General features: G+C 37.7%; 1 pseudogene; it reads right to left on the reverse strand.

Annotated features, from left to right (window-relative positions):
- Positions 1–1,330: 1,330 nt before the first annotated feature.
- LOC135195797 (innexin inx2-like) overlaps positions 1,331–14,158 on the reverse strand; it is an 84,760-nt pseudogene continuing 71,932 nt past the window's right edge.

Below are 14,158 nucleotides of genomic sequence, written 5' to 3' on the forward strand. Positions count from 1 at the left end.
AGAAGTGGCACTGGTAATTGCCAGAGTACTTTTGCAAGATGTGATGCATGAATCTCGTGATGGTTATTTATTGGGCTCTAACATTGCAGATGATCTTTTACACTTATCTTTATAACTTCATCCCTCATTTATCTGGCATAAATTGGTGTGTGCATCTCTTGGAATATCTGCAAGAAGCCTCTTTTGCTTAGCGAGTGCACATTTTGGATTACTTACAATGCAAATCTTTTTCTTAAGGAAGCGAATCTCCACTGCCCACCATCTATGGGAACTGGATTAACATAAAGTTCCCTTCTAAATAGCAGTTCAGTCTATTTATGGTTAATGAGTTTATAAGAACACTACCGGCATTAAAAATTCATATACTGTAGTGCCTTCTCCCCATCCTTTCACTCTTAAGGTGCAGATTTGCACAGAAGAATGAATGACCTGGTGCCTTTCAAGACAGTGGTTGAGTATGGGTAATAAGACTGTAAGGCTGATGGTAAGATGGGAATGTTAAAAATCTTTTACTGAAAGACATATTTCAAATATAGGGCCATTTTTAAATAGTGAATGTAAATTTCCATCATCCCTATTTCTTCTTTTAGTGAATTGTTCCATTCACTGGTTGCACCAATACTGTGCTCTCGTGAGTAAGAATATGTACACACATTTCAAAGGTTACAAAACCAGAAAACCCAAGATTGAAATTCATTTGCCAATGCAAATCAAATTTATTATATTATTATAGTCCCTAAGATATTGTCATGGTTTTGCAATTCCTTGTTTTCCCAGGTAAAAAATGGAGGGAGGTGCAATCTAATATTTGTTGTGAGATGAGGTCAAGTAATATACAGGAAGATGTGGTCAGCCTGGGCCTAAACACTATCATAGGGTATATACTAATTATCACCCTTTCTCATGTGAAGTGATGAACGGCTTAAAGAAATATACCAACAGATATAATTTCTTCTGACTTTTTGTAGCCACACTATACCTCAAGGGGCTTTTCTGGTACCCTTGGGTTTTGCTTTTGTGATGCCATCAGTCTGCTTCTTTAACTGTTGGATCTTGGTAATTCCAACTAACACCTCAAGATCCAAAAATGCACAGCACAATCTCTTTAAAGCACATTACTTTTCCTGTGGTTGATCTTTAGTATCAATGGGAAATATGTACCAGGAATTCCTGAAATACTGCTGGAAACTGAAGTGTCCCTGGAATGCATTTAAAAATAGTGTTGCAAAGTAAACAGATTCCCATCAGGTTATCATCTCTTGTTTATTTAAAAACTGTGCCTTCCTCTGCTTCATCGTGGAATACATCAGTTTAAAAGTAAAACAATGGAATACTAAATAGTTTATTCAAGAACGTCTATAATGAAACCGTATAAAGCGGGCATTTGCTCACAGGCTTCCTTTTGCATATCGAACATAAAAAACCTAGAAATTACAGACAACTGGCTTTCCTGTTTCTGGCACCTTGTTTTATATGAAAATACAACTCTACCTGCCAACATGGAATCTCTAATTCTTGACACATCTGATGAGATCATACCAAACTATACCAGCTCTTCTGGAGTCAATAGGAGGAAAAATAAAATGAACTGGAAAATCAGAAACTCAAAAGTTTTCAAAACTTAAGACTATGTAGAAGTAAGACTAATTGGGTTTTAAGACTGTTTCAATCTACATTAAGGAAATCACTTTTCTGAGCTACCAAGAGTTTATTTTTAAATACAGCTAGGAAAATGGCAACATCAGATCGTTCATTCACTTTTCACTGTATGTTCCACTGTATGTGTAAATTCATTTCAAACTATGCTTTTCACTTTGTCAAGTCCATAGTTTTTCTGTCATGCCAATCATAATTCATAAACAAGGTTGAACTGTGATACAAGCCTGTTTTGTAAGTATGATTTGGTCTTTTTCCACATTCACTAGAAGATTATAAAACAGGAGTCTACTTTCTCTTATTCTTTAGAAGGGTACAGGTTTACCCAAAATAATGGGGTCATGTAGAAAATGCAGGCCACTCCACCAGTAATATTAAAGAAGTGTAACTAACACTAATGAAGTGAAATTCAAATTACCTCACCAGTACCCCTAATGAAGTTGTTAGCTAAACTCCAAAGCTCTTGATCACGTACTATCTGGTCTAAACCAAATTATTTTGTCCAACCTTAAATGTATCCATTCACCTTCGAATGAATATGAAAACAAAACTTGGCTACCTTTGACTGCAAATAAATTATAATCAATGGCAGTAACCTTTTTGGCATTTTGGAATGGATATCCAATTATTAAATGAACTTTTAGACACACAGGAATATCTAGAAGTGTACAATCCTAGATTAACAGAAGTCTAAATCCATACTCTGGTTTTTATGATAATAGACAGCCATTAAAGAGACACGAGTATTTGTGTATTACAGTATATTAACATCTTGGCACCTAAATATCAGATAAACAGAAAAAGAACAAAATGACACAACACATTCACTCATTCTCTCTTTCTTAAATTAAGCAAGTTTATCTGAAAGACATCAATAGCACAATTAAATATCAAATCATACTTGTTAGGATCATTTGAGCAAATTAAGGCACAATATTGTAGCGATCTTACTCGTCATTGTGTCCAAGTGTTCTCTCGTTTCTACTTTCCTCATGTGGTTTTCCAGTAGGTCTCAATAGTTGTGGTATATTAGGAGATGCAAAAGGGGATAAGCAGGAATACATTTGGATACAAAATTGAAGTATAGCTATATGCAGAGAGGCACTGTTTATGAAAGGAATACAAAGGATGTCAAAAGGAAAGTGAGAGTACAATGGGAAAATAGGAAGCAGGTACAAAAGCAATAATTTAGGAAGGCCAAGAGAATTAAGTATGTAAAGCAGGAAGTATATGTAAAGGAGGGATACAAGAACCCTAAAAGGTGAAAGCCGAGAGAAGACGACAAAGTTTAGAAAAGAGGAAGAATACAAGATGATGAAGGAACCTCAATAAGGATGGGATGGCCCATGTCTTTCAGCATTCTACGAAAGGACTAACTGCTACCGTTCAGCTGTACATTTCTTTTCTGTAAGGTGGCAAAAGAAACAGAGCTGGGCGGATAAAACTACACACAAACTCTACAAATAACAGAAAAAATTCTACTTTGTTCCCTCAACAGGGTTTACTTCACTTTGTTCATGGCACATAATTAAGCCTTTTTTCCCTTTTGTTTTGTTGATATTTTTGGTCTCCTTTGTGGAAACATGAATAAAAAAAAAAAGCCACCACACAGTAGAGAGCTCTGAATTTCCTCCCTAATGTACAGTACATAAGAAAACTTCCTATACAAAAGAGGTCAGGGATGTGGGGTCCTCATAACATACTTCACTCCCTTGGGTGTAAACAGAGGGGCAATTGTTTGCTCTCTTGCACTTGGAAATATTGTACTAACTGACCCTCATCCCTCAGGATACAATATTGACTATAAAAATATACAGAGCTCAAAACAGATTATCAAATACCAACATTGTGTACTCACATTACATCAGAGTAAGAAAATATAACACTTTTTAACTTACAAAAAAACAGTACTACTGTTCAGTAAATAGTCAGAAAGCACCAGGATTTCTCCAATCTATGTACTATAGACTTTCTACCCAATATTAAGGTAAGGTTGGTGTCAAACGATAATGATTTCTGGTATCTTTTACCATCTTGCTGCCCAAAGTAGCATACATTCAATTTCTCCCTTATAGTAGCACTAAACTTCAAGTTACTAGTATGCAAAGTTTGATGGCCATGATGTTCATAGGTGCCCTGAGGACAACTTATTTATTCCTGGTAGGTATACTTGATAGGTTTAACATTGTTAATAATATTGAGAGAAATGCAGGTTCTCTTGGAATATTCCATTGCAGCCTTAATTCTGAGAACTAATACAAAAATATATTTTACAGCATTTCTTAGAAAGAGGGATTGTAGTAATGGTAACAACTGTAGGAAATAAACGTAGCAAGAAATGAGTATAACAAAAACAAGCTAGTATTTTCAGTAACTAATGCATGATAAAAAATGGCCTTTATAAAAAAGATACTGTCAACTGAGTGATTGTCTTGCTACTTATATAAACAGAATATAAATTAATACATCAGTAATCTATACAAATTAACATTTAAATGCAGTTAAGAGGCACATCTGCCCACTCCCAAACGAACTAATGGAATTCACCAGTTTCCTTTACCTCTGCTAGGTAACGTGAAGTGAAAAATTCTTGTCAAATAAGTTCATAACAACAACAATACACTTATTCGTATGACAAACAAATACTTTATGAAGGAGAATTGCAAGCAATGGACTGAACATGGCCATGAGATGAAAAGCTTCCAGATTTCTGTTCGTAAATCCAACAGATTCTAACTTTAAAACAACTGTCCAATCATATGATTTATAGAGACTAAGGATACGAAAAATTGCACGACTAATGGATCATTGCAAATGACCTCGGTCACGCCAAAACCACTGTGATTGAGATGGCAATGCTTAGATTATCTTTGTAACTAATTCTTGGGAAGCATAACTAAACTGGAATCCTTTTCAAAATGTCACTGGACTCAAACTGTAATACTCAAAAAGCTAAAGCTTGGGACCTCGATGTTGGAACTACTGGGGGCCCAAGCCAGACTTAACTTAAAACCATTGGTCCCTATGCTAGAATTCTCAACATATTGCCATTTGGATACTAAAAATCCCATAGAGACGCCATGCTAGAATTTTCATGTTGAACCCCAAACTACAATTCTCATCATAAACCCATTGGAATTCATGCTGGAATCATACAGAAGCCATTTGGGTTCCCAGCAGGAATTACCCTCAGTGTCACTGGACCCTAAGCTGGAATTCTCCTCATAAAGCTTTTGTTGCACAAAAAAGTGAAGTCCTAAGCTGGAATTCTCCTCATAAAGCTTATGTTGCACAAACAGTGAAGTGTTCCCTTTTACATGACTCGTTGCAAAGGTGGGAGGGGGTGAGGTTAGAGGAAACAACCTTCCAGTCGAAGTTTAGCTTCCAGTCAGCATGGGCTTGCGTTCCAGCGTCGAAGCGCTTCCTTCCAGTTCTTTGGCAAATTCTTTGAGGAATTCTCCGAAGACAGTGGGTTCCATATTCTTGCCCAGGTGGTAGATTAAGAACCAGTCGCCCAAGTTGCATTTCCTGGAAATCATTTCCAGATTCGCCTTTCCAGCCCATCGTCCACGGTACTGAAAAGTTAAAAAAACAAAATTAGATAATAGAGAAAGAAGCAATAACATTATAAGTGAGAAACCGCTAATTATTACCTAAAATGCGGAAACTATGACACAAGCAGACATGACTATTGCCCTCATTGGCAGAGCAAGATTCTACAGTACATAATGCCTGTTTGTGAAGTGAAAACTTTGTTAAGAATATCAAAGTATATAACAGAAGACAATTGATAAACATAATAAATATACATCAAAATTCCAAGTTGTTAGTCTTCATGAAAGTATAGAGATGATCACCAATAAGAGCGCTACCTTATTTCAAACTCATTTTTTACACTTGAACGGGGCAGTTATAAAAAATTTATACTGGTTATAGTTTATGTTAGCCAGCGTTACACTGCTGTCTCGGAAATAGTAAAAGACGAATGGCTTTCATGACAACAAATCTTCAAATGACCTGTCTGAAAAGTTCGTTAAACCTAAGAATGTATTTATTTCATCGAGCCTGTTCAGCTGTTCTGGGGGTATCCTGCTAAATACACAACGAACAGCAATGGAAATTATACTTTGTCCGAAAACAAACATTAAAAACCACTTAGCTACACTTTCAATATAAAATAGGCGAACACGTAACATTACAAGAACACAAAATATGTCCCCCACTAACAATACATAGCTGTGAGGAGGAATGTTCGGAAACTGATTCATGTCGCCAGTAACCATCGAACTGAAGTGAGATGAGCTCCAATTTAAAGCTGAGCCCATTGCTGAGTTATATATGGCGGTTAGAATGGAATCTCCTTTCTCTGTATTCATTCACGAGCAGAAAGGGGATACGCTGGCCTTATAGCACCTTAACGGAAGACTACAACGTATGGTAACAGTAGGCCGATGTGAAAGCTACCAGCAGACCACAGACTGGAGTTATGAGGACTCAGTACGTGCTCTCTCTCTCTCTCTCTCTCTCTCTCTCTCTCTCTCTCTCTCTCTCTCTCTCTCTCATGTGCATACTAATATCAAATAGCATTATAATTAATAATAATGAATGCCCAAGTTTTCATGCACCGTACACTGCCGTTAAAAAATTTGCCTATATTGGAGACCCCAGTTTCTCATACGACTCAGAAATCTGAGCAAAATCCAAAGAAATTCACTGCTACAGGGAGGCAACAACTGTAGTAATGGGGTGGGGGAGGGGGGAGAAGGGGCTTGACAATCAGCTGGAGACACAGAAGTCGCAGAGCAGGTTCATTATTCCAAATCTCCAGTTTAGGGCAAGATGAGCAGGACCCGGAGAAGAGGGAGAGAACAGGGAGGGGTTTGGAGGATGATGATAACAGATACTACTATAAGCAGAACCAGAATCACAACCCGCCCCCCCCCACCAGGGAGGAGGGGAGGGGGGAGACAGCTCCAAATAAAGATATAACCATGGCACCATTTTTAATCAATTTCAAGTCCAAACCGACACGCCTTTCTACACTTGGCGAGGTCCGGTCTGTTTGTTACTCATCTTGACAATGATGAGACCAAGATCCCTTTGAGAGAGAGAGAGAGGGATCTCATGAATGGTTACATCCAAATGGGGTGGAGATTACCTCGTCGAGGCCCTCACCTTTCGATATATAATTTGACGGAAAAGTGAAGGCTCACGTCCCATGTTTTTTCCCTCTCCCCCCTTCACTGCGCATCACAACAGTTGACTACCACCTAGATACTTATTTCACTGTTTAGGTCAACTGAGCATGCTCAACTGCAGGGAGTGCAACATGAGAGAGAGAGAGAGACAAAGGAAGTTTGAAGACCTTTTTAAGGAGCAGAATTATCAAATGATGAAAAAAAAAAAAATCGGTATTGGGGACAAAAACAGGTTGTAGGACACACGGGGTTCGTTTTCTTAATTATGTACACTAGATTTTTTTTAAACTTAAAAGCACAAATAAAATATAACTCAAAGCTTCTTCCACCACTGCAAATATAAGTAAATATAAAATGGGACAATTTTCCATTCGACCATGAAAAAAACGAAACAAAGAGAGATAAATATAAATGAACTCAATTTAGTTCCTATAGATTTATCTATCTAGTATACAATAATGACACAATGGTCACTACCACTCTTCAAACTTTCCCGCAGAACCCCCTTTGCGATTCATAAACATTCAGGCTACACTGAAAGCTTATCAGCAACATTTCGTGTACTCATATAAACGCTGCGTTATTCACAACTTAATCTTGCACAAACTCTTGAGCTTCCTGGATACCATTCCCTTCCTTTCCGTTATTTCTTTCGTGTCATCAATCCTTAAAACATTAGCAAAACTAATCGATCCGTTTACGCATTCTTAAACTGTGTTTATAACTACAAACGAACTCTTTGTAACACCCCCTTCCTTGACAAATGTGTCTGCTCCCATTTCAAATTGAGTATTTTGTGTCAATTTTTGTACGCACGTAATTTGGTAATATCATTTCGCAATAACTTTTTGTAAATCCCGAGAGAATGCACTCGAGTTTTCAGAGAGAGAGAGAGGAGGGGGGGGGGGGCAGAGAAAATATTACTCGTTGACTATTTCGGAAGACAACTCGAACAGTTCGAGTTCTTTTAAAAGAGACGAACAGAGAGAGTAACATATTGGGGGTGGGGGGGGGCACAGAAAAAGTGCTTTCAATTAAGAGTACAAAAGAGCAAAAATTCCAGTAATATAGTTCAGAATACACTGACCGCCGTGTACACGGTACAGTAGACAACGTTGTTTTTAAAACATTGTACTGACTGCAGTGTACCGTGACATAGAAGCCACAGCACAAGAGAGAGAGAGAGAGAAATGCGACAGAGTATCATCCATGGTTCTCATTAATACCGATAAAACGGCCTAATGAACGACAGACAATTAGAACAAAGACGCAGATAAAGAGCCATTACCGTAAAGGGACGACGGACAATGGAACTGGCTAATGACAGGCTCGCAAAGGAGAACAAAAATGATACGAAAGGGAGTTAAAGATGATGATGATAAAAAGCAGAAGTAAAAGAGGGTGATGAGAATGATGAATAATAAAGGTGTTTGCAAAACATTAAGGAAGGACGATAGTGATGGAAACGATGGTGAGTGCTGCAAAGCAAGGATGCGAAAGTAATGTTGATGGTACCTCAGAAAACACACACGAACTAGAGATGGGTAATAATAACTATCTTGTGGGAGCAAATTAAAGGTATAAAATGATGGCTATGATGAAGAATGGAAGCAAAGAACTAGACAAATATACTGAAGAGAAGTGAACGTAATATGGACGAGTTTTTTCATGATATTCCTTTATCGGTCCTTCATAGCCCCATCAGACGAGTTCTTATATTTGTCTATAGTTGTTAGAGCGACCGAGTCAAGCTCTCACTATGAGCAGCGGTGCTCGACGATGCCTTCCATTCATGGTTTAGTTCCCGTCATAATTAACTCCCCCATGGCACAGCATTTTAGGGAAGGACGGGTCTTTGATAAGTCTCTCACCGTGATAATGACGGCGATTATGGTGCGGAAAGTGATGATATTAGCAAAGGGAAAGAAGCAAAAACTATACTCGTAGTTTATGTATATATGGAGAGATGATGAATAGGACTAATGATGATTAAGATAATGACAGTACGCAGAGTAACAAATGAGGGACCCATGATTTATAATTCGCTAATGCGGGTTGGGGGGGGGGGGGGGGGGGGTGGGGGGGGGGGGGGGGGGGGGGGGGGGGAGGGGGGGGGGGGGGGGGGGGGGGGGGGGGGGGGGGGGGGGGGTTTGGCGAGCAACAGAGGAAGTCAGCAATTGCCAAGTGGAAACAAAATGGAACCATATAAAGAAAAGGTGAATCAGAGCAAGACGGTACGTTCATGAATAAATACGCCCCATGGGGGGGGGGCGGGGGGTGGGGGGGGGGGGGGGGGGGGGGTGGGTGTGGTGTGGGGGGTTAGTGCCGTCAGTGCACCTCACGTAGTAGGCTGTAGGCATTACTTACATGTCTTTGTAGCGCCCCTTCGGACCCTAGCTGCAACCTCTTTCATTCCATACTTTACTGCCACTTACATTCTCTTTCTTCCATCTGACTTTCCATCCTCTCGAACAATTGTTTCATAGTGTAACTACGAGGTTTTCCTCCTGTTACACCTTTCAAACCTTTTCAGCGCTGAATGACCTCACAGGTCCCAGCGCTTGGCCTTTGGCCTAAAATCTGTATTCTTTGAATAAATAAGAGAGGAGAGGGAGGAAGTAATAATTTATAATGCTAAAAAAAAAAAGTGTGGATCAGAGACTACGTTACTCTCTCTCTCTCTCTCTCTCTCTCTCTCTCTCTCTCTCTCTCTCTCTCTCTCTCTCTCTCCAGCACCCAGGAGCCAAGGGCGGAACTTGTTGCCGTGCCTGGACCCCTTCTTATGCCGAAACCTGAATCAGATTCGCACGCAAAAACCGAATGAATGATGACGTCACTGTCATCAGCAAAAAATGCAGTCCCAAACTGTCCTTTAACGAGGTTATGAATGATAACGAGATCTTGATGCCCTAGGAGGATAAGGAAGAAGAATATGATTAATGTATTGTAAGTACGTGTGCTGCTATATATTTAATAAAGTTCCACAATCTCAGACATATTAACTGGAATTAAGTTAAATTTATTCTGGCATTTATTTTAGATGTATGTAATTTATCCCAAATGTTCAGCTGGCTTCAAGAATTTCGGTACTCGTACGGTAATCTAAGGAGATTTATAACAACTCCACAATGTTATATTGTTATATAATCACCATCACTTTGTACTTTGGTGAATGGTCTTCTGTCATGTATATTTACATGTTCAACGACTTTTTGTCAACATGTGGAGTTGTCCGATGTACAAGTCTCTCTTTCGCATTGTTCTTGAGCCTTAAAGATAATCCATGATTTCATGACAAACAAGATAAACCTCTTGCAAATAAGACTTTAAATACCACACACAGTAAGCCAAAGCCAAAAATAAATACATGAAAAATTTCATATAAATAGGACAGTAATTCCACACACAATAAGCCAAAAATAAATAAATAAATGAAAACTTCATACAAATAGGACAGAAATTCCATACACAATAAGCCAAAGCCAAAAATAAATAAATGAGAAACTTCTTACAAATAAGACTTGCATTCCACACACAATAAACCAAAGCCAAAAATATTATTAAATAAACAAAAAGGCCAAAAAAACCAACTTCATACTCTAGACGTCTACAGATCATGTAGTAATAAGATCCTAGTCACAATCAAGTCTGGGACTAGATAAATATTAGTGTGGTCTAACACTTGTGTATCAGTCTCGCAAAAAAAGTGGTTTATTGCGATGTTCGAATGCTAAGTAAAAGAATAAATAAATCCTTAATCCTGCATTAAATTGGTGGAAGGCGTTTTCTATATATACATGCACAAACACAACGAGAACATATACAAACAATATATATATATATATATATATATATATATATATATATATAATATAAATAATATATATATATATAGATAGATATATAATAATATATTATGTAATATATGTAATTGTATATATATAATATATATATATATATATATATATAATATATCGCCCTGCTTTCAACTGAAAGACCTGGGTTCGATCCCGATGTGAGTTAGGAATTTATTTTCGTTCCACACGTGATTGAGTGTTGATAACTTGTGTGCATTATATATACATAAATACATACATACATACATACATACATTATATACACTATAGTATAGGCAATAATACACAGTACCCAAAACTATATATACTTATATTGATATATTCGTAAATTGCTATATAGCATAAACAAATACCCAGCAGAGGAAAAGAAAGACAAAGTCAAGCGCACACTAATAATTCAAACCGTGCAAGTGTAGCCCTCCTAAGCAAGGACATCTAAAATTACAAATGAAGTCCTTGTTTAATTCAGTCCGAAGTTCACATGTATACATGCTGGATTAAATTCTGCTGTTGGAGACACGCGGCTGGGAAATATCAAGTTCTTTAGATACTATCACAGAGAGATAGAGAGAATCTTATGAATGGAAAACTACCTCGTCGAGGTCCTCGGGTTTTGATCGTATATATTCTGAATGAGTAGCACTAGATGTTTACATTTCTACGTCTCTCTCAGTCAGCTTGTAAGCTCTATGCTAAAGAGAAAGAGAGAGAGAGGTTCCAATACATTGTGACATAATCGTGGCTCTCATTAATAAAAATTGAAAAAAATACCCGATATAAAAATACTCGTAAATTTGAGTTATATATACAAACAGTTCTTACAAATTAAAACACGAAAATACCCAAAACATTTGTGAGAGAGAGAGAGAGAGAGATGCCAGGTGTCCTCACCAGACACATCTCAGGGTTGGTTACAAGATCAAATTTCTCTCCACCTCTTCAGCTAAAAGTTTGTCAGAGTTCATTCACAATGGAGTACAGTTTCGACAAATGTGAACACTTCCCGTGGCATCTTCTTGCGCGTCGTTATCAAGAAGTTATATATAATTCTTTCGTTGTGGTAAATTACGGTCAAATCTTGTGCTAGAAAGCTTCCATTATCTGGTTCATGGAGTGGATCTATTGCAAGTCACATTCATTCTTCCGTAACCCTCCTTCCGATGCTCTCTCTCTCGGTCTCTCTCTCTCTCCTCTCTCTCTCTCTCTGTATATATATATATATATATATATATATATATATATTATATATATTATATACTCACTACATAGTACTATACATATGAGCCAAGTTTGTGAGAGAGAGAGAGAGAGAGAGAGAGAGAGAGAGAGAGAGAGAGAGGAGAGAGAGAGAGAGAGAGAGAGAGAGAGATATACTACAATTCCTTCTAATTCTACCTCCACGAACGCCTTAATTATATTCCACTATTTGGGATTGATGACTTCCCCTCTTCAGTATTTACCTCGCACCCATTCCACGGCGCAGAAAAACAACCCACTTACAGCAATCCAACCACCATCTTAAACCTGTAAAAAACTACCCCCTTCTACAGCTTGTTATTTACCTGTTGTGTGTTGTCTTACCTTAGTAACATGGCCAAAAATTTTGCCTGACTTAAAAATGCTGAAAGTACTGTTCGGGTTTCATGTAATTCACAAGAGTGATTTGACCAAAAATGACAGTCAGGAAATAAATATATAGATAATGAATGTACTAAAATATCTCCCAACAGATTTACCCTGAAAAACACGCTTAAACATTTTTTTTAAGGTTTGCTGTTTATTTACTTAAATAGCGTCTCGACGAAAGACTTAGTTAATGTAAAAAAAAAAAAAAAAAAATAGATAACAGCTATTTTTACCACCAATTACGTCACTATCCCTTATTTCTCTCATTAACTTAAAACCTAAAAATAAAAAAAATCTAAAATAGTAGGCCTATAATAATAACGCATCGTTTAACTACTTCTAAACCAGCCCTGCGAGAAGGCCTATCCAGGCATCAGGGCTGTAACCAAGACCTTCCTCCTCCTTTAAGTCTTGGTTCGCGACTGTAGGCTTCCACTTCCCTTTTTCCTTCACAGCCGACCCACATGGCATCCATCACCCTAACCAAGCCAACCACAATCACAGACCGACCCCCCACCATGGCTGGACAACAGTAACCCATAAATCCTGCGTCTCGAGGGTAAGAATTGCTGCTTGTTCATGTGTTGGTTATTTATTTTTTTGAAGGGAAAGGAAAAAAAAGTTGGCTTCGAACCGTCCCACGGTGAAGATATATCATTGTTACACTTAGCTGTCACCAGGATAAAAGTCTGCCTAAAGTCTTTATTTTATTAGTATTATTATTATTTTATTGAAAACTGGCTATTTCAGCCGCGTTTATTTTGCATAGAAGTTTCTCTATTCTTCTTATTACCGACTTTTCTTGCGTACACAAGTTGGCTATTAAAATGCCAACTTGAGTGCAGAAGAAAAGTCAGTAATAAGAAAAATAGAAAAACTTCCATACAAAATAAACGCGGCTGAAGTAGCCATTATTTTCAATAAAACCTGTATTAATGAAGGTCTTCAAGAATATTATCATTATTATTATTATTATTAGCAATAGGAATTTTTCATCAGATCTCCATTACAATTGACAGAAAGGCAGGCACCCTAAGTTAGCAAGAGTACTTAACACAAATGATGATGACATTCTCCTAGCTTCAAGGTCACGAGGTCCCGAAAAATATTTGAAAGGTATAACAGGAGGAAAACAGGAGAATGTGGAAAGTAAGATAGGAAGAAAGAGAATATGAACGGAGGTACAATAAAAGAACTCAAGATGACAAGGCCCCTATTACGTGGGAATTTTCACTGAAGTTTTCAACTGCAGTTGTATCAGAAAAAATATCTTGGCAATTGTTATCCAATGAACCTTAAATGCCGTGTGAGGCATCAAATCAAAACTTCCAATTTGTATATTTTACGATATCCATGATGGAAAGCATTTACATTAAATCCCTTCAATTTAAATGAGCTATTCGTAATACTATCTGGATATCGAAAGATATATTATGCCACTATTATCATCATTCAAAAACACTGCTATCATTTGTTTGGAGAAATCGAAATAGGGAACACAGAGTTACAAGGAACGGGATGTCTCAAAGATTTGTTAGTGCATCCAAGGAGACATCGTGTGCTCACTTATCTCTATGAGCTGAAAACAAATAAGCCAAGAAACGAAATATATGAGTAGATTAAAAAAAAATGCCCTAAGCAGTACAGTAATGAAACAATAAAAGTACATGAGAACTGCATTTAATTTGTGCTTCTGTCTCACATTCCACAAACGGCGAAAAAAGGCTCCATCCAGCATTAAACAATCAAGACAATATCCACAACAATGAGACTTCGGAGAAAATATACATCGTAGAAGCTGAGAGAGAGAGTGCGATCCCA

This window comes from Macrobrachium nipponense, chromosome 16, assembly GCF_015104395.2.
Source record: "Macrobrachium nipponense isolate FS-2020 chromosome 16, ASM1510439v2, whole genome shotgun sequence".
In the NCBI taxonomy this organism is placed as follows: domain Eukaryota; kingdom Metazoa; phylum Arthropoda; class Malacostraca; order Decapoda; family Palaemonidae; genus Macrobrachium; species Macrobrachium nipponense.